The sequence below is a fragment of the Coffea eugenioides genome, chromosome 11, assembly GCF_003713205.1.
Source record: "Coffea eugenioides isolate CCC68of chromosome 11, Ceug_1.0, whole genome shotgun sequence".
Lineage (NCBI taxonomy): Eukaryota > Viridiplantae > Streptophyta > Magnoliopsida > Gentianales > Rubiaceae > Coffea > Coffea eugenioides.
In genome coordinates, this window is record NC_040045.1 from 11,845,144 (window position 1) to 11,867,245 (window position 22,102).

Below are 22,102 nucleotides of genomic sequence, written 5' to 3' on the forward strand. Positions count from 1 at the left end.
ATCTCACGCGCATGAGGCAGTTCCAAAGAATTGTCGATTCCAAATTCGAGGCTATGCTGGAATAATTATTGCCTTTTTCTATTTAGTAGTTGAGTACTATGAGAAAACTATATTTTTATTAGGAAAATCTATTAGATTAGGAAGGTTCATATAGACTAGGATTCTAGACTATTAGGAAGTCTTTCTAGCTTGAGTTTGACGGAAGAAAAGGGACTTTCGTATGTCTTTGTAAGGAATTAGGGAGAAAAGGAAGGAAGGCCAGCCGACGGGATCCCACGGGATTACTACTTAGCCAGGGATTTCACGTGATTACTACGGAGCGAAGGGAATAAGAAAAAGAGAGGAGGCAGCCGCTTGGCTCTGGGCTCCGCTGAGTAGTTTTCTTCTCCTATTAGGTGTCTATCATGTGCGCCGCAAAGGCGATAGCAGGGGACATTTTAATTATCCCTTTGGCTGGGGAGTTCGGGGATAGTTCCTAATTCCATCGAGTTTTCTTCCTTCGAATTTGGAGGAGGAAGCTGGGAACAATGATTTGCATGGCTTGTTCTCCATTAATGGAGAACTAATTTTACACTGCTAGTCAAGGGGACAACTGAAGATTTGATTCAACAATTACTGTGAGATTTAATTTATTTTAATTACTTTCTCCATTTATTGGTATTCATATATTTCCTGTTCTTAACCGTTATAGCTCGTGTGGATGATTGATTAGTGCGCAATAATTAATTATTCATATAGGCTATTTTGCTAATTAGGGGTAATTGAATCCGTAATTGTTCGTTATCCCTATCTCAATAGCAACTGGCGTAATTAGGTTTATGTTAGGGGAACATACGATCTAATTTAAACAAACCCTCGCAGCGTGTTTGTTAGTTAGGATTGGGCCTTTCTAATTATTAATGCAATCTAGAAATTAAATCCTACGATCGTACTTAGGGTTGTTTTTGGGTTGGAGAAATAGTTAACGGTCGTACCTTAACTATCGAGAAATTAAGGAAAGGTGGTTGTTTATCGCGTGCATGACAACTATAACTGGTCTATTAATAAATGTTGGAATTATATTTGAATCGATGATCAGTTGCATGAACCATTTCTGAAGTGTATCCTTGACTAGAGTTTCTCTGATTATTTCTTTTAATTAATTATTTCCTGCATTTAATTTATTTAGTTGGCATTTAATCCCAAAACCCCCCATTAATCTTGACTTGAAAAGAAACAAATTTCTTGCTAGTCCCTGAGGAGATGACCATGCTTACCACTGTCTACTAGTTAGTGAATTCAGTTAAATAATTACTTCAAGTATATCGGATTAAGCAAACTCTTCGGGAATAGGGTGAATCAAGTAACCCATTGCACACCTAGAGTTCCTGCTCCAGTACTAGAATTGATTATTGACTGCTTCAGGTGGTAGTTAGGTTTTATTTTTTATTATTGCACAGGTTCGGCACCTGTCAGCCTCTACTCCTGTAAGGAAAACAAAACTAAAGGAATGAGTTAAAAGTACAGTGAGGTTCCCAAACAAGCAGTCAAGTAGGTAAAGCACGGAAATATTACATTAAACACTTCACACACTTTGCACAATAATAAGCAGTCATTCAAGAAACAAACATTCATTCATTGGAAGGATACGTGCTCACTTGGAACCATTCATTCAGTTATTTAGTCGCCGTCCATTTCCTTTATTTCTCCGACATTTGAAAATATTTAAAAATGAAAACTCCTTCAGTGTTCATTTCATTTGTTCATTCAGTCATTCATTTCAATCATTGCATTGCATTTACTGGCCAGTTCTCCACCTGACTTCGTGGTCATATTCGAATATACCAAACACTGTCCCAGGATCACCAACCGCCTGACCAGGATCACCAGCCGCCCGATGATAGAACGGTTATTTGGCGTATTTGCACTGTTATTTTGTCCTAATTTTGGCTATTCACGGTACTAAGAATTGGAATTTCACTCATATTCGATATTTGTGTGAATTGTAGGTGGTAGGCATGAAAAATGATCTCGCGGGGTAAATTTCCAGAAGACTTTTCGTCTCAGGGCGTGGCCACGTCTTAGAAGGTGGACGAAACCGAAAGCCGGACTGCGGTCCACGTGAACCGCGAGAAGCATGGGATAAAAACTCCAAAAGGCTAGCTTTTGTTGGGAGGAATTGGGCCAGACGTCTGGAGAGCTCCTGCGGCGGCTATAAAGAAAGGAAAAAGCAAGATTCAAGAGACGACTTTAGCCTTAGTTTTACCTTTTTGCAAGAGGGGTCAGATGCTTTTGTTTTTCTTTTGTTTTCTTCTGCGGCTTTGGGTCAGACATTGGAGACTTTCTCCTTTTCTGTAGCTTTTGCTTTTATGCGACTCTGACTCCCGAATTCGCTCTTTTCGCCTTTGACAATTCTCCGTTGGCTTTTGCTTTGTAATTGCGGTTCCAATACAAGACAGAGCCAGGTTTTTCATTGATTGTTTCTTCGATTAATTCATCCTCCCCAATTTCTGGGCAATTGATTCTTGGGAAATTAATTGAATGAATTCAATTAAATCACGCGGGATTGACACGATGAGGAGCGGCTAATTTTCCCTCTACCCAAAGGTCGCGCGAGGGCGCGGTCCATCACATCTGTGAGATCTAATCGAATCTTCATTATTTCCTCCCAATTTATTGCTATTCGTGCGTTTCCTGAATTAATTGTTCATGGGTATTTTATTAATTGAATATCAACGGCCGGGTATTTGATTTAATTTAATAGCCTACTGCCACGTTAATTAAATAGAATCCGTAATTGTTCATTTAGTTAACACCCGTGGCAACCACCATAATTGGCTTTATGATGGGAAAACAAGATCTAGCTTAAATAAACCCTCTTAGCGTGTTTATTGGTTAGGGTTGGGTTTTTTCTAGCTCTAATGCAATTGGATAATTAAATTCCTACGGTCGTACCTAGGGTTGTTATCTGGTTAGGGAAGCAGTCAATGGTCGTACCTTGACTGTCGAAAAGGTAAGGAAGAATTGGTTGTCAGAGCTTGTTGATAATTATAACCAACCTAGTGACAAATGGATGAAATATCTTTGCATCGATGATCAGTTGAATGGACCGTATCTGAAAAGTTGTACCTTTGGTTAGAGTCGTATTGGTTATTGATTACTTTCTATTTATTTCTATTAGTTGCTTTATTAGTTAGTTAATTAGTTATTTCATATTCTCCAGAAACCCCCATATTTCGGACTCTAAAAGAAATAAATTATCCCCAATCCCTGTGGATTCGACCCTACTCACCGCTATATACAAAATCTGTATTTTTCTCGAGTAGGTAATTATTATTGCACAGGTTCGACACCTGTCAATTTTTGGCGCCGTTGCCGGGGCGCAGGCATTTGGATTACTTGTTTCTTTTCAAATTCAGTTTTTATTTTATTTTATTCTTCTTGGTATTTTTGCTAGTTTATGCCCCGTTCTTCTCGCACAGGTGAATTGGTATACGATCCTGAGGTTGAGAAGGCAGCGCGTAGGCGAAGGCAAGAGACCAAGAGACAAAAAGAAGGGCACTTATTTGCTGCAAACGAGTCAGTAGAAGACGAAATAAGCATGGCCAACACCCAAACATTAAGGGAGCTGGCTGCCCCGGAGCTGACTCACCAGCCCTTATGCATCACATTCCCACTTTGGCTGAGAATACTGCTTTCGAACTGAAGTCGGGGCTGATTCAACTCTTACCTTCTTTCCATGGTCTCTCTGGCGAAGAACCCTACAAGCACGTTAAGGAGTTCGAGGTGGTTTGCTCTAGTATGAAACCTCCTGGGGTCACTGAAGAGCAAATTAGACTGAGAGCCTTTCCGTTCTCTCTCAAGGATGCGGCTAAAGATTGGCTGTACTACCTACCAGCAGGTAGTATTACCACATGGGCGCAGTTGAAAAAGAAGTTTTTGGAAAAATTTTTCCCTACATCACGGGCTGCGAGTTTGAGGAAGGAAATCTGTAGCATTAAACAGTATCCCGGGGAATCCTTGTATGACTATTGGGAAAGGTTTAACAAGTTGTGCACTAGATGCCCGCAGCATCAAATTAGTGAACAACTGTTAATCCAATACTTCTATGAAGGACTCCAATCAACTGATAGGAGTATCATAGATGCTGCAAGCGGGGGAGCGTTGGCAAATAAGACCCCGAGGGAAGCGTTGGCTGCTCATTGAGTCGATGGCGGAGAATTCTCAACAGTTTGGCTTCCGTGAGACAAACCCTACCCGTAGGGTCAACGAGGTGGAGACGTCATCTATTCAGCAACAATTGTCGGAACTAACATCCGTTGTTCGACAATTAGTGGTGGGAAATATGCCCCAAGTAAAGGCCTGTGGAATCTGCACAAATATGGGTCACCATACTGACTCATGCCCTATGTTGCAAGAGGATGGGGCTGAACAAGTGAACATGGCTGAAGGCGTGCCCGCGCCTCGTAGGCAGTACGATCCATACTCTAATACGTACAATCCGGGTTGGAGAGATCACCCCAATCCCAGCTATGGTAGTAGGCCACAAAATGCATTCTCCAATCGGCCTCCAGGTTTTCAGCAACCTTGGCAACATAAGTCTCAACCCTCGTCCTCAAGCTCAGGGAGTTCTTTGGAAGAAATTGTCAAGAGTTTGGCCACGACTACCACTCAACTCGTCACGACCACCACTCAGCTCCAGCAGGAGACTAGGTCCTTAGTTGCAAGTACTACTCAGTTCCAACATGACACCAAAGCAGGCATGAAAGACATGGAGATTCGCATGAGTCAAATGGCAACTGCCATTAATCGCCTGGAGTCCCACGTCTATGGAAAATTGCCATCGCAACCTGAGGTAAACCCCAGAAGTGTAAGTGCCATGACATTAAGGAGTGGCAAGGAGGTGGAGGGACCTAAGTTGGTAAATTCGAAAAGCAAATGTGAGGAGGAGATAGAAAAGGGAATTGAAGAGGAAGGGCGTATTCGGAAAGAGTCTAAGGTAACATCTATTCCTTCGATCCCTATTAAATCTAATCTAGCTCCTTTTCCTTGCAGATTGGAAAAGACAAAGAGGGCAGAAAAGGAAAAAGAAATCCTGGATGTGTTCCGCAAAGTTCAAGTAAACATCCCCCTATTGGACGCGATCAAGCAGATACCCAGGTACGCAAAGTTCTTGAAAGACTTGTGCGTTAACAAAAGAAAGCTAAGGGGTGATGAAAGAGTGATGGTAGGAGAGAATGTATCAGCTGTACTTCAAAGGAAACTCCCACCCAAATGCGGAGATCCAGGTATGTTTGCTATCCCCTGTAAGATTGGTCATTCTAGTATCAAAAATGCCATGATAGATTTAGGAGCTTCTATTAATGTGATGCCTAAGTCAATCTATGATTCCCTAAATTTAGGACCTTTAAAAGAAACGGGGATAATAATTCAATTGGCTGATCGTACATGTGCTTATCCGGATGGGATAGTTGAGGATGTTTTAGTGCAAGTAGATGGATTAATTTTTCCTGCTGATTTTTATGTGCTTTACATGGATGATAGAAGTGCCCCAAATCCATCACCCATTATATTAGGAAGACCATTTTTGAGTACTGCCCAGACTAAAATTGACGTTAGTAAGGGTACTCTCACGATGGAATTTGATGGAGAAATAGTCCACTTTAATATTTTTGATACAATGAAACATCCTGTTAACTCTCATTCTGTGTTTGCTATGTATACCACTAATCCCTCTGTGCAAGAATTTTCTAAGTTTGCTTATAGGGGTAAATCCAAGGTTGCTGCGAACAAGTCCTATAGGATGAAAGCAATTCATGAGGTAAAAATGGAGAGAAAATTTAGGAAAAAAGTTGCACTCAATGGCCATGTGGATCCTGGAGGAGGGCCACCAATTACAAGGAAAATTCAATTACATCCAGACTAAAGAGTGGTGCTGTGTCTAGCCAAAGACATTAAAGAAAGGCGCTACTTGGGAGGCAACCCAAGGCTTCTTTTGTTTTAGTTTTCTTATATTTTTGAAGTTTTTGTTAAGTGTTAGTGTCATTTAGTGGGTTGTTATTTTGTGACAGGAGTTGGCAGCTAGACATGCCCATGCTAGGTCATCACACCTAAGGAATGGAGTTTTGGAATTGACGGTCAGATGACTATAACTTCTAAGGCGTGCCCACGCCTTCCAACCCTTCCGAAAAAGAAACTTCAGTCTTCTCCTTCCTGTTGGTGTTGCGTCCGCCGCCACCACACCACCTTGTGCACGCAGCCGCCTCACCCCCCTCCGCCTTAGTATCTCATTTTCCCTCCCCGGAGCCAGGGAAGTTTCTCTTCTTTCCTCCTATTACTTTATTTTGTCTCTTCTACATTGAGGACAATGTAGGTCTTAGGTGTGGGGGGAGTGGCTTCCATTAGTTCTTTTTTTTCACTAGTTCTTTTTGCTTTGTTTTTTAAAAAAAAAAATGAAAACATGGGATGAATGAAAAAAAAATGAAAAACATTGTAGTTAGTCGGCTTTTTGGTTATTTATATGCTTGTTAGTGTTGGGGCATGTTGCTGTGATGAATGACATAATCAAAGTGAGTGGGTATGTTGTCGGATATGCTAGCTGTGCATTTTGCTTCCCTTGGCAATGTCGTTGAATGTTGAATATGCAGGAATTGACCCATTCTTGTAACTTTTGGGGAGCTTTTGAGCCTTGCTTGAGCATATTATTCTTGTTTGCTCTATTTTGTTTGATTGAGTGGGTATCACTCATGGTATTGGCATTCTAGAACTTGCTAGTTTATGCATGTCGAGGCCACATTTTTGTTGAATTGGATGCATTTGAAATGATAAGGGCATTTAGGATTTAACCCTCTTCAGCTTAAAAAATCAAGCCCTCATCTTATCTCCCAATAGTGAACTAATTTGAGCTTTTGTCCTTCGTTTCTGGTTGATATCCGTGTTTGTTAACCCAAAACCTCTTTAAACTTTCTTGTTTACCCCTGTTTGTCAAGGGATGCCTGAATTCCATCATTTGTGCAAAGCAAACAGAAATGGGGTTGCAAGTGCTGATAGATTAGGAGGATCCTTGTGTAAAGGGCATTTTTGTTGAATTGGATGCATTTGAAATGATAAGGGCATTTAGGATTTAACCCTCTTCAGCTATCTAAAAAATCAAGCCCTCATCTTATCTCCCAATAGTGAACCAATTTGAGCTTTTGTCCTTCGTTTCTGGTTGATATCCGTGTTTGTTAACCCAAGACCTCTTTAAACTTTCTTGTTTACCCCTGTGTTGTCAAGGGATGCCTGAATTCCATCATTTGTGCAAAGCAAACAGAAATGGGGTTGCAAGTGCTGATAGATTAGGAGCTATATGATGCTATCCTTGTGTAAAGGAGGGGAAATTGGAAAAAGGCCACTGACCAGAGAACTTTGGCTTACAGGGCGTGCCCACGCCTTACAGGACTTTCTCCTAAAAAAAAAAAAAAATTCCTTAAGAGACGTCATGACCAGAGGACTATGGGCTACAAGGCGTGCCCACGCCTTGCGAGCAGTATTCAATCAAAAAAAAAAAGAGAGAAAGAGAAAATTTGGGGCACTTGTACAGGGTGTACAGCAAATGAAAACTGCCTTGTTTGTGAAACCCCTCCGGTAAAGCACTGTGGTTATTGGTGAGTTTCGGACATTTTCTTGACACTTTACCACCTATCTACACCTTCTTAACCCGCCTTTCACCCGAAGCCCCATTACAACCCTATTAAAGTCCCTTTGATTTATGTGTTTAGTTCACTTTTAAGTGATGGAGATGTGATAAATGTGCAAGCCTATGGTAATGGCATTCCGTGATGTTGAATTGAGCGTTCCTAGTATTCATATAGATTCTTTGAATTACAACATGTCCTGTGTGTTCTACCTTTGGTGATACTGTCAGGGATCTGAGGTGCTTGTGTTAGTATAGCTTATTGCATGACCTTTGCTCTCTCGGTTGTACTTCTGAGCTCCGAAATGCTTGAGGGCAAGCATTGTCCAGGTGTGGGGGGATTTGATAGAGCGGTTATTTGGCACATTTTGCACCGTTATTTTGTCCTAATTTTGGCTATTCACGGTACTAAGAATTGGAATTGCACTCATATTCGATATTTGTGTGAATTGTAGGTGGTCGGCATGAAAAATGATCTCGTGGAGTAAATTTTCAGAAGACTTTTCGTCTCAGGGCGTGGCCACGCCTTAGAAGGTGGACGAAACAGAAAGCCGGACTGCGGTCCACGTGAACTGCGAGAAGCATGGGATAAAAACTCCAAAAGGCTAGCTTTTGAATTGGGCCAGACGTTTGAGAGTTCCTGCGGCGGCTATAAAGAAAGGAAAAAGCAAGATTCAAAGCATCACTACTTTTAGTCTTAGTTTTACCTATTTGCAAGATTTGTCAGACGCTTTTATTTTTCTTTTGTTTCTTCTGCGGCCGAATGGGTCAGACACAGAAGACTTTTCTTTCCCTTGTTTTTGGCGTCTGCGTCTGAATCTTTTGCTTTTCGCTTTCGAATTGATTCAACTTCCGTTGGTTTTGGCATTGAACTTGGGGAATCCAGTACGGACTCCCACGCAGAGTCAAGCGAGACTTTTCACTTTTTCTATCTGCGCTACTTCACCAATCTAGATTCTTTGATGTTTGCGGGGATGAAATCAATTAAATTGCGTGAGCTTGACATGATGAGGAGCGGCTAATTCCCCCCTCTACCCAAAGGTTGGCGCGAGGGCGCGGTCCATCACATCTGTGAGATCTAATCGAATCTTCATTATTTCTCCCAATTTATTGCTATTCGTGCGTTTCCTGAATTAATTGTTCATGGGTATTTTATTAATTGAATATCAACGGCCGGGTATTTGAATTAATTTAATAGCCTACTGCCACGTTAATTAAATAGAATCCGTAATTGTTCATTTAGTTAACACCTCGTGGCAACCACCATAATTGGTTTTATGATGGGGAAACGCAAGATCTAGCTTAAATAAACCCTCTTAGCGTGTTTATTGGTTAGGGTTGGGTTCTTCTAGCTTTAATGCAATTGGGTAATTAAATTCCTACGGTCGTACCTAGGGTTGTTATCTGGTTAGAGAAGCAGTCAATGGTCGTACCTTGACTGTCGAAAAAGTAAGGAAGAGCTGGTTGTCAGAGCTTATTGATGGCTATAACCAACCTAGTGATAAATGGATGAAATATCTTTGCATCGATGAGCATTTATTTGGACCGTGCCTGAGCAGTTGATCCTTTGGGTAGAACTTTTATTAATTGCTATTTTTAGTGAATTGTGCTTTGTGAGTTAGTTTTGAATTTTGTTTGTTTTATTTTATTTTATTTTTGTTTGCCTCCCATTGAAAATCCCCCAATTTCGTTCTACTAATTTGGAAAGAAATAATTTCCTACCTGCTCCCTGTGGAATCGACCTTACTTGCCATTGTACGCAAAATTAGTATTTTTATAGACAAATCAGGTATATCGGATCAAGCAAACTCTTCGGGAACAGGGTGAATCAAGTAACCCATTGCACACCTAGGGTCCCTGCTCCAGTACTTGGATTTGTTCTATAATTATTTAATTGATGTGGTAATTAGGACTTTTTAGTAATTATTATTGCACAGGTTCGGCACCTGTCACCCGACCGAGTCCGCTTCTGGCTCGAGTCGACTGGCAACCAAGGGCAAGGGCTCAATTCAACCAAAGACTTACATTCATGCACAAGTAATATTCAATCATTTGATCATTGAAAATTCACATTCACTTCGGTCGAATGCGATAAAGTACATACTCTCTCATTGAAAATCTATTTAACAATCATTAAAAGCATTTAATATTCAAGCAAACATTTACAACATTTCACATAGTCATTGGAAGCACAATATGCAAGGAACACTCACCAATCAATCGCAATCTTTCACTTTAACCCTTGTTCGTTCTCCTGAACTCCCTCGAGTCCTGTGGTCATATACTATATTAAAAGACTAGCAATACAAAACCAAAATTCATGAAGAAATTGAGGTTTCAAAACTTCATTTAGAAAATGCATCAATTTACAAGTTTTTTTTTTTCAATTTACAAGTTTTATACCTATATAACTTATAAAAAATATAACATTTTCTTGTTCAAATCAAGTGAAAAACCTCATGTGCATATTAAATCAATGTTTCAAAAGTCATTTGGAGCACACGAGCATTGATTATTTAGATACCAAAATTTCATTTATTTAATTCAATTTTAGCTTTATTTTGTATTTAATTCAATTTTAGCTTTATTTGTTATTTAATTCAATTTTAACTTTATTTTTATTCTTGTTTTATTTTATTTTATTTTATTGATTAAATGATAGTTAGTGTTTATTTTTACTTATTTTTATAAATTAGGTTCACCATTTTTATTTTTAAGATATTTTTTGCATTAAATTTCTGAAAAGGAAAATTCTCACAAAAATTCAAAAAATGTGTTTTTAATCCTCTTAGATTCAGTTTCTTTAAAATAAATGAAAATTTTGCAATACAATTAGGAATTAATTTTTTTTGTTTACCTAAATTGATTTTTGAAAAAAAATAAAAAAATAAATATTAAAAAAAGGAAGGGAAAATATGTGGATAGGTGGAGGGCATGCATGTTGGACAAGTGTGTTGAAGGAGTATTAGCCAAGTTTATTGGGTTTTTGTACAACATATGTAAAGGGGGGAGGGAGGTAGCTAGGACACTTGGAAGCTTAGGAAAAATGTGAAAAAACAAAGAAACAAAAAGAAAAGGAAAAACAAGAAGCTACAGGCGGACAAAAAGAAACAAACAGAGGAAAAAAAGAAGAGGGCCTGAAGAACAGAAAAAAGGAAAAAATCTAGAAAATTGGGAGAGAGAGCTTCGGGGAGTTAAACGAGAGAGAGAGATAGAGAGGACGAGAGAAAGAAAATCTAGAGAAAAAACAAGAAATCAAACAAGGAAAAAGAAGGCTACGGGCGGAGGGAAAAAGAACAAAAGAGAAAGAGCTTCAGAGAGGAAAATTGGAAGCATTAGGCTGAAGAGGAGGAAAACAAGAAAAAACAGAGGAAAGAGGGAAGAAACCGGAAAGAAAAGAAAGAAAAGAGACGGGGAGGAGTAAGAAAAACCAGAAACTGAGCAAGAAGGGAGCAGGGGAGAGCAAAAGAAAGCCAAGGAACGGAGGAAAAGACGAAGCTGCGGTCACTTGCCAAAATCATCCGCCATCGTTGCCGTCAATCTTCACCGGAAAAACATTAAAGGGATAAACTTCACTTCATTAGGTCACCAATTTAAGGGAGGTATACTCTACTCTTTATTTTGATTTTACTTGATCCTATGCGCCCCTATGTGACTTTACATGCGTAATTGCATGCCTTTTGAATGTTTTTATTTATTTTATTTAGTCACTTTAATTGTTTTGATTTTGTATATTTATTTTAATTTAATTTTTAATTATTTGGAAGGCAATTAAATGCCAAAATTGTAATAGTTATGTTATTATTTTATCTTATTTCATTCTTTACCCCTTTAGATTGTAGTTAGGGTCCCCAAATGTAATAGTTAGGTCTTTATTTGCTTTATTTGCTTTGTGTGTTTTGCATGCTTATGTGTTTACGTGTTACTCGTTTTCTTAGAGTCTTGCATCTAGATATCATACTTATGTGCTACGTGCTGTATGTGATTTATGTGTTTATTTGCTTTATTATGTTTTATATGATTTACTTGATTATACTAAGTGCATGACGTCACCACACTAGTCCAATGCTAGCTGTGGTCCCTTTCCTGACTCCACGCTAGTCCAACGCTAGTTTGTGACCCATTTCCCTTTTTTTTACTAATCCAATGCTAGTGAGAACTTATAGACATGGGCTAATCCAACGCTAGATCCTTAGGGACCATCCACGCTCTAGACCATGTTTTGTGTGACAAATCACTACATTTTCATGCATATTTTCTACTTTTTAGGGTTTTTTTCATTTTGCATGACATCCCCCTTATATGTATATTTCTTATCCCATATTCTCCCTCATATGTATACCACTTATCCCATATTTTCCCTTATATATACCCCTTATCCTAGATTCCCCTATATATATATATATATATTTCTTATCCCTATAGGTGAGACATGACACTAGACTTGCATTTCATTTAAGAAAATTACAACTAGGTTAGATCATTTGCTTGACTAGATAGGAAATACTCCTCAAATATGGGATATGGATGAGTATGGCTCTTTAACCTTAGCACGCTCGTATTCCCTCTATTAAAGGGAAAACTAAAGTCACGAACCTAGTCCCCCGCACCTGTTATGATGCATTCCTTTAGGTCATGTATATTTGTATAATTATTATTTTCTTTTCTTTCCTTCGAGTCTCATATTTTTGTATATTCGTGATCTCTTTAAAGAGTCAACTTAAACATCACAATTAATGTGATTTGCACTAATTAAGCTTTGAAGAGATATTCCGACCCCCCGATATCCTCCTAGGTTTAGGTTCTTGCATCCATATAGTGACATCCAAATGTGATAAATTCTTAAATTAAAATAAGAAAATTTTTTACTAAATCACGTAACTAGCTCTAGGCTAGGTTGAAAGGGTATTTTGAATTTTATCCTTACCTTCTCTTTTTTCAAACGTGACTCCCGAACACTTTTCTCTGATTTTCGAAGACTTGGAGTCATTTAAAAAGGTTTTTTTTCTACTTTTTCTTTAAAAATTCACTTTAAGTGACTTGGTACACCTTAACTCAATACCAAGTAGCGACTCCTATTTTTCCTAAAAAAACCCTTTTTAAACTATTATTTTGGGACAAAACCCTCGTACTTTTAAGTCCTATTTTAGACCCTTTTTCTTTATTTATTCTCTAAAATAAAAAATTCATTTTCAATCAAAATTAATCAAAATTCATTTTTTATAAACCCAAAATTATTTATTTTTTCATTAAAAAATGGGGCGTGACAGATTATAGTCAAACATTTGAAGACATTAGGTCAAGACTTTCAAAGTGCAAAGTTGGAAATTGTCTGACTAGAAAATGATTTGAAGAAACTCATTTCCTTTCATTTAAACCTCTTGTCTTGACTCAAAACTAACATACATGCAAAGAAATAGATTGTAACAAGTATTTTGAATAAAATCATACGTAAATGGAAAACAAACATACCCTAAATTCGCACCTCAACCCTCGCTTGTTGAAGATAATGTAAATAGAACTTATATAAATAGACGTTATGGCTTAGTAACCCTATGCAAGATACAGGCACGCTCTTTTTGTTTTTGGAAGGAAAATGAGTAGAATATTTTAAGTTTGAAACTTGACACACGCAACTAAACATTATGTTTAAAATGGTCATCACTTTCACCATGCAAAATGTATGAATTTTGGCAAAATTTCAGCTCATATACTACCACCAAAGTGGACTCAAGCATCCCTAAGCAAACTAAGTCTAAATCATCCAAAAATCACATTTCCACTTTCACTTTCACTTACTTATACTACAAGAAAATAAATGGACAGCATTTCTCCTGTTTTTTCTTACATTTTTCTCCAATTTCAAAGTTAACTTTTGTGAGAACCCTGAAAATATATATATATATATATAAATATCAGTGCATATTTCATTCGCATTTCTTTTATTCCTTAATAATTTCTAGCATTACTTTCACTTGTTTCCAAATAAGTACGTAAAAACACTTTTCATGTGAGAGATAATTTTTCTAAGTTATGAAATTTCTTGGTTTTGCTAGACTAAATTAATACATCTGGAGTTAGAATAACTTATCGCCTTAACGTAAAATTTCTTGAATTCCAATAATTAATTTTTATTAGTGAATAACGTTAAATACTAATAAGAACTTTCACGTTAAGACAAAGTCAATAAATTTTAGATAAACCTGATACAAGTACACTAAACATACTTAAGACGTAAAAATTACGATAATTAAAGTCTTGCAAGGTTAGTGTATAATTAGGCGTTTAAATTACACTTGGGGATAATTTTTGGAATTAAGTTAGAATTAAGGACTTAAGTGGAGGTTAGGAGGATAAGTGAAATGACTAAACTACCCTCCACTACCTCACAAATTACCATGCAATCCAAACACATTTTCGGACAACATCATCACTCACCACCCCATCCGGCCAATGCAAATTTTTACCATTTCTACACTCAACCCTCTCATGCACTCAACCTCCCTCAAAACCGCAATTCCACTCCACAACTCCAGTCTGCTTCGGACCAAGAACAAAAGAGGGAGAGAGAGAGAGACTTACCTCGTGAGCATCGAAGAGGAAAGAAAAAAAAAGGGGAAACCGCGAGCTGCAAAAAATTTTTCTGTTCTGTCCGCGAGCTGAGGGAAGAAACCAGGAGACCACCGCGTGAGAACAACCGATCCTACACCCTTCCCTCTCCTAGCTGTGGCCATTTTCAACTTCAACCAAGCTGCATTTCATCAGTTCCAGCGGCAACTTCACAGCTACCAAACCGTGAACCAAACCTGTGCGTGAAGCCGAGAGGAAGGATAGAAAAAAAAATAATTTCAGATTCCTTGTGCGTAAGCATAGCTTGCTATTGAGGTAATCTCTGAGCTAATTTAAGCTAATTAACGGTAGATGATAGTGTTTAAGAGGTTGCATGTCGATTCTATGTGTATGGATGATGAATTTAGTAAAAAAGAAATCTGATGTGCGCAAGTTTGGGTCTGCCGAGACTTGAATCGGAAATGCAGACTTTAATCTGCTATATTGCGATAACCTGAGCACATAAATGTAATTAGCTACGTGAAAATATGATGATTAAGCTAGTTATGACCTTGCATGTGGATTTTAGGCATTCGGATGAGTGATTTGGAAAAAAAAAAAGAAGGAAAATAAATAAATCCGCTGCATGCATTGTCACCCGAGGCTTGTTGGAAAATTTCTGGAATTTTGGGGATATTTATAACCGTGTTTGAACTTAATTTTGAGCTAGAAATGTTAATCAGTTGGTCAAGCATCTGCATGTGGAATTTGAGTACTTAAAACACTGGTTTAGCCGAAAGAAAAGTTAGATTATGACCACGCAGGTGCTGGGAAAAAAAAAATTGATCATTGGCTATGAAAGTGAATCTGGAAACTGTGATGTTATAACTATTGTTCACGCTTAATCCTCGAGCTGGAAATGTTAACTGTCTAGCCAAGTGATTGCATGCTGAATTTGAGAGTTTAATAGCATTTTTTTTAGCCAAGGAAATGTTGGATTTATGAACACTGAAGTGCTGGAAATTTTAATAACCGAGAGGTTGAGCAGAAATTCTTCAATTGGTTTCTGGAATTTTTTTTTTCTTTGGAGTATAATGGTTTTGAAATGCATGAAAAGGTGTATTTTAAGCCGTGTAAGTTGTTTAGCTATGAAACACTTGATACTTTGGAGGATTTAATCAAAAGTGTTAGAGTGTGATGAAATTTAACTGCTGGAATTGCTTGGAGGCCTTATATTTATTTGGATTAAGTTGAGATGTGATACGAGCTTGCCAAAACCAAGTGCTAATGATTGACGAAGCCTTGGTCATTTATTTTACTTTTGATCAGAAATGAATTTAGTGAAACCTAGGGCTAATGATTGACGAAACCCTAGTGATTTGCTATTTGAAATGTGATTTTGCCATGTCGACAAATTCGAGCCATAATGTGATTTCGAAATGGAATCGAAATTGTCAAAGTCGTTTCGACCCTGTGAACTCGAGCAATTTTGATCAAGCTAATCAAAAATATTTTTTTTTCGCTAGTATTAAACGATAAAATTCAGTATTTAGTATTTTGCCTAAATTTTGCCAACCCGACAAGTTTCCTTTAGCTTAAACTAGCCTTAATAGTTATAGAAAATAATTTTTCTAGTTTTTAAAACCCTAAGTCTTGTTTCAATTCCTTTTCTTTCTTAAAATTTGTCCTTGGCTAGCTGTCTATAGGAAAAGTTACCAAATGCGAGTCTTTACTAACTTTAGCTAAAAGCGTAGAAAGCTTGCTTGGCAAGAAACATTATTTCACGTAAATTAGTTCTAGTAACACTTTTAAAAGAAAGTAATATTAAGGAAACCTTACAAAGTATTTTACTAGTTTTAGTACTACATGGTTGTCGACTTGTTTCAAGAAAATAAATCAGTCATACATGCGAATAATTTCCCTACGTGACCCTAGAGCTGGTATAGCCAACTTATAGTTTTAAAATTTGGTATTTTAGGGTTTAGCAAGGACGCGGATTTTGATTCCCAGCTTGACCTTAGAGCTTCACTCCTAGGTGAGTGTCCGTGCTTGTTCTATGACTAAAGTGTTAAAGTGCTTTCTTGACTTGTTATGTGATATTTGGAAAGTGGTTTTCCCGAACCATCGAAGTGGCAGTGTGTACTTTATCGCACTAGCCTTTCGAGTGGTAACTTGTTTGAAATGTTTTTGTGAATATCTTGCTTGCACTTGCTAAGCATTGAGTAGGGGAATGTACCACACCTGAAGGTGGGAGGGCCTCTTATCCTATCTCAAGTGCTAAAACCTTGGAATACTTGCTAAGTACTGAGTAGGGGAATGTACCACACCTGAGGGTGGGAGGGCCTCTTATCCTATCTCAAGTACTAAAACCTTGGAATACTTGCTAAGTACTGAGTAGGGGAATGTACCACACCTGAGGGTGGGAGGGCCTCTTATCCTATCTCAAGTACTAAATCACCAGGCAGGGGAATGTACCACACCTTAAGGGTGAGAGGGCATCTTATCCTGACCTGGTAACCACGTGTTGGACATAATGTCGCTGGATGAATTCCTCGACCAGTCCCTAGGGTATACTCGAGTATTACCACTCTCGTGTTTGGCGTTCGGGCCTGGAAAAGGGGTATGATTGGTGGCCGGAGTTAAGAAAAATAAGAAGATTTACATGGACCTTAGGTAGTGAGAGTTGACGGAGGGTCAACTACGATAAATTTTGATCAAGCGTGGAGAATGGCTCCTGAGAGCCCTGTATCCTATCTTGTGCTGTTATACGCTTTTCTAATTATTTAATTTGTGGAATTGTTACTCGCTATTTGATTTACGTGATTGCATGTTTTGGGGCACCACTGAGTTTTAGCTCACCCCACGTTCATTTGTTTTCCTTGACAGGTCCTGGCTCTTGAGCAAGACTTGAAATCTAATTTCACTTTTATGCATGTAGTTTGAGTTAAACATTGTATCTTTTATTTTGGATTGCCTCTTGAAGCTGGAAAAGTGTAAACCCTGGATTTGTTATTTGGCTTGTACTAATGTATTTGGATTGTATATTTTTGTTGCCTGGTTTGTAACGCGTGAGGTATTTAAGAGTCGACGATTGACTATCTTCAATTACTGTTATCTCTGAAGTTAATGTGGTTTTTAGCAATTGATCTATTTTTTTTTGGGAGATCGTTATTGTAATAGTTAGGTTAATCTTCGGAAGGATTTGGGTGAGATTGTTTGCGTGAGTCCTGGCGAGAGCTAGGCAGATGGCCCGCCAACCCTCTGGTTCGCCTTAGGGGAAAGTGGGGTCGCCACAACTTTCATAGCCAAACAGCTCCAAACAAGTCCGCAAGTGATAAGACACAAGAGGTTATTATTCTAAACCACAAAACCAACTAAGTAGGTATGTACCAAGCATATCTTCAACATATATCAAAGCTGGAAATTTAAACCCTTAGCTAGAATTTAACATCAAGAGCTAAAAATCCTTCAAGTAAAGCCAAAAATACATGTACAAGCTAGAAAATCCTCATGGCAGCCCAAAATTTCATAGCAAGTTGGAAAATAATAATTCAAGGTTAGAAATTTCGAATGAAAGCTGGAAATTAGCCACTAAAGCTGGAAAATCGTACAAGAAGCTAGAAAACCTCATCTCAAAACTAAAAAAATTCATCCAACCTCATATCCAAGGTAAACCATTCATATCAAGGCTGTCCAACACATTCCAAAACTGAAAATTGCAACCTAACAAGCAAAATCATGAAATCTTCCATAAAATCTATCACAATCAAGTCATATGTTACTTAAATTTCAAGATAAGAAGGAAAAGAGATATTTCTTAGTGATATACCTCAAACTCCAAGAGAAATAGCAAGACAAGAGCTGTTCTTCCTCCAAAAAAACTCCACCAAAAGCTCCCCTCCAAGTTTAGCTCAAAATTAATCGGTGTGGATTAGGGTTGATGTTTGGATTTCTCATAGATTGAGCAAGAAATCAAGGATAGAAGCGGGTTTCTTTTCTGTCCCTTTCTCTCTCAATATTTTGGCCAAAAAGGAGGAAAAACGAGGGGTTTGTTGGGTGAAAATGGAAGATAAGTGTTAAGGTAGTCTTGGTCAAAGTTGGCCTAGATTGCCAACACTTGTCCCTCTCTCTCTCTCTCTCTTTTTTTTTCCCTTTCCTCTCTCTTTTTTTTTTCCCAATTTCGGCCAGCCCTTAGAGACAAGTAAGAAATAATAATAAAGAAAAAAATGGAGAAACTAAGAAAGAAAATTCTTGGTCAAGTAATAGCTTTGACTGGTGACAAGTGGCACGAGTTGGTTCAAACCTATCTTTTTTTTTTCTCTCTTGTTTGTCTCTAATCTCCAAGATATCTAGAGTTTCCCCACTTACTCTTAAAGCTCATGTTACATAATTCTTGTTGCACACAACCCCTTCTTATTCACCAAATTTACTACTCACGTCTCATTAGTCGGTCTCACTACCTTAATGTACTACGGCACTTAACGTGCACTAAAATGCAAGAGGGAAAGTTTAAAAAAAATCTTGACTCAATTAATAAAATTACCATAAAATTAAGGCAATCAAAGTATATAAGAGAAAATATAAATTAAAATTTTCAAAAATAAAAAAAATATAAAATAATTTGTGGGTCCTCACACTCTCTCCCATTTAAAAAAATTTCGTCTTGAAAACGTAATTTTGGATAGAATATATTTCTCTCCTTTATTGAGAGAAAATGTTACATATATATACACGAACTAACACCTCTATGTCAGGAAAGTTAACTGTCAATCAGTTAGAGTCCTATAATTAAGCTATCCCTAGAATGAAGCTATTCACAATAAATTCCTATATTAATTCTGTAACACTCCCCCTCAAGTTAGAACATAGATGTTATTCATGCCTAACTTGTTACAAAGGTAATCGATTCGAACCCCATGTAGAGCTTTCGTAAAGAGATCTCCCAATTGTTCTCTAGTCCTTACAAATCTTGTAGAAATCAAGCCCTACTGTATTTTCTCACGAACAAAATGACAATCCATTTCGATGTGTTTTGTTCGCTCATGAAATACGGGATTGGATGCATTATGAAGAGCCGCTTGGTTATCACATCACAATTTTGCAGGCATTGAGGTTTTGAGACCTACCACAGTTAGAAGTTGATTTATCCACATGATTTCACATATTGATTGTGCCATAGCTCTATATTCTGACTCTGCACTCGATCGCGAGACAACATTCTTCTTCTTACTCTTCCATGAGACCAGGTTTCCTCTAACAAAGACACAGTATCCAGTTGTGGATCTTCGATCTACCTTGGATCCTGCCCAATCAGCATCTGAAAAACACTCAATCCTAGTATGATCATGATTTTTATACAGAATACCACATCCAGGAGCTCCTTTTAAATAACACAAAATTTGTTCTACAACTACCCAATGATTAACAGTAGGATTAGATATGTGTTGACTAACAACACTAACTGAATACGCGATATTTGGATGAGTCACTGTAAGATAATTCAACTTTCCAACCAATCTGCTATACCTCCCAGGATCTTCTAACAATTCACCTTGTTTTGTGAGTTAGAAGTTAGGAATCATTAGGGTACTAGCTGGTTTAGCCCCCAATTTTCCTATTTCAGACAGTAAGTCAAGAACATATTTTCTTTGGGACAGGAATATCCCTTTCCTACTCTTTGCTACCTCAATACCAAACAAATACTGTAACAATCCCACATCCTTTGTCTAAAATTGACTATGGAGAAATGCTTTCAGAGATGAAATACCTGCAACATTATTCCCAGTGAAAACAATATCATCCACATATACTACTAACAAAATAATACCGGCTTCAGACTGTTTGTAGAAAACAGAATGATCATATTTGCTTTTCTGCATCCCAAACCTTTCAACTGCTAGACTAAATTTTTCAAACCAAGCGCGAGGACTTTATTTCAACCCATACAAGGACTTCCGAAGATGACAAACCTTCCCACACTCCCCCTAAGCAACAAACCCAGGTAGTTGTTCCATATAAACTTCCTCTTGGAGATCTCCATGAAGAAAGGCATTCTCGATATCTAGTTGATGCAAAGGCCAATTATGAGTGGCTACCATAGAAATAAATAACCTGACAGATGTTAACTTAGCGACAGGAGAAAAAGTGTTAGAATAATCCTCTCTATAGATTTAGGCATTGCTTTTGGCAACAAGATGGGCTTTCAACCGAGCAACCGACCCATCAGGATTGAATTTAACTGCAAAAATTCACTTACTCCCAATAGCCTTCTTCCCTACAGGTAAATTGACTAAGTTTCAAGTATGATTACCATCTAAAGCATTCATCTCCTCTATCATAGCATTGCGCTACCCGAGATGGGATAAGGCTTTATGAATAGTTTTAGGAAGGGAAATAGAGTCAATAGATGTAATAAAAGAACAAGAAGAGATGGGTAAATGATTATAAGATACATACGAAGCACAAGATAAGCACATTGACGCTTACCTTTGCGAAGAGTAATAGGAAGATCATCACTTGAGACAGGATCTAATGATGAAGGAACTAGTTCAGGGCATGCATGTGGAGACTTTTGTCATCGAGAATATACATGAGTAATTGGAGGTTTAGTAGGGGAAGAACTTGAAGATGTGATGGTATAGATTAACAAATCATCCTCCTCCTCCTGACACGAATGAGATGGAGTAAAAGGTGTATTTTCAAGAAAAGTAACATCAACTAACACAATATACTTGCCAAGACTAGGACAATAACATCTATATCCTTTTTGGACACGGGAATAATCAAGAAAAATACATTTCAATGATTTGGGGTCTAATTTAGTGACTTGAGGACGAGAGTCGCGGACAAAACATGGATAACCAAAAATTTTAGGTTCGATGGGAAACAAAGGTCTATTTGGAAAAAGAGCATTATAAGGAGTCCCACCATTAAGAACAGATGAAGGCAGACGATTGATTAGAAAGCAAGCTGTGGACACTGCATCAGGCCAAAAATGTTTAGGAACATGCATTTGAAATGATAAGGCTCTTGCAGTTTCAAGCAAATGTCTATTCTTTCGTTCTGCTACCCTGTTTTGGGATGGTGTATCCACACAAGAGATTTGATGAATAATACCATTTTGCACCATATAAGATTGAAAAGGTGCGAATAAATATTCATTGGCATTGTCACTTCACAATATTTGTATAGAACTCTTAAATTGAGTCTTAACCTCAGCACAAAAAGCTCAAAAATGAGAAAACAACTCCAAACGATTTTTCATTAAATATAACCAAGTCATACGAGAATGGTTATCGACAAAAGTAATAAAATACTTGAATCCAATTTTAGAAGTGACTGGACTAGGTCCCCAGACATTTGAATGAACTAATGCAAAAGGGGCATCCGCTCGTTTATTGACCCTAGGGCTTAGATTAACACGTTGATATTTGGCAAACTAACAAGACTCACAATCAAATAAAGACAAACTCTAAAATTTTGGACAATGTGTCTTTAACAAAGGGAGAGAAGGATGACCCAACCTACAATGTGCTTCAAATGGAATTACAATTCCAGAACAAGCTATGGACTTTGGTATCTGTGTGTCAAAGACGTAAAGACCTCCAGATTTATGCCTTTTACCAATAATCTGCTTCATCGTAAGATCCTGAAACAAGCAATAGTCAGGAAAGAATTGGGCAGAACAATTAAGGGCACGAGTAAGTTTACTCACAGAAATTAGATTAAAAGACAACTCAGGCAAACTTAAGACAGATGACAATGAGATTAATGGAGTGACGTTAACTAAGCCTGATCCAAGAACACGAGATTTTGACCCATCAGTTAAGGTAACTGTGGATGTAGATGTATGTGGTTGAAAGATAGAAAGTAGACTAGAATTACCTGTCATATGATCTG

The 22,102-nt window shown here is 37.8% G+C and overlaps 1 non-coding gene across 1 annotated transcript; it reads right to left on the reverse strand.

Annotated features, from left to right (window-relative positions):
• Positions 1 to 3,951: 3,951 nt before the first annotated feature.
• Positions 3,952 to 4,058, reverse strand: LOC113754565. The gene has a single exon (XR_003465248.1). It is a non-coding gene; the product is annotated as a small nucleolar RNA R71 (small nucleolar RNA).
• Positions 4,059 to 22,102: the final 18,044 nt, after the last annotated feature.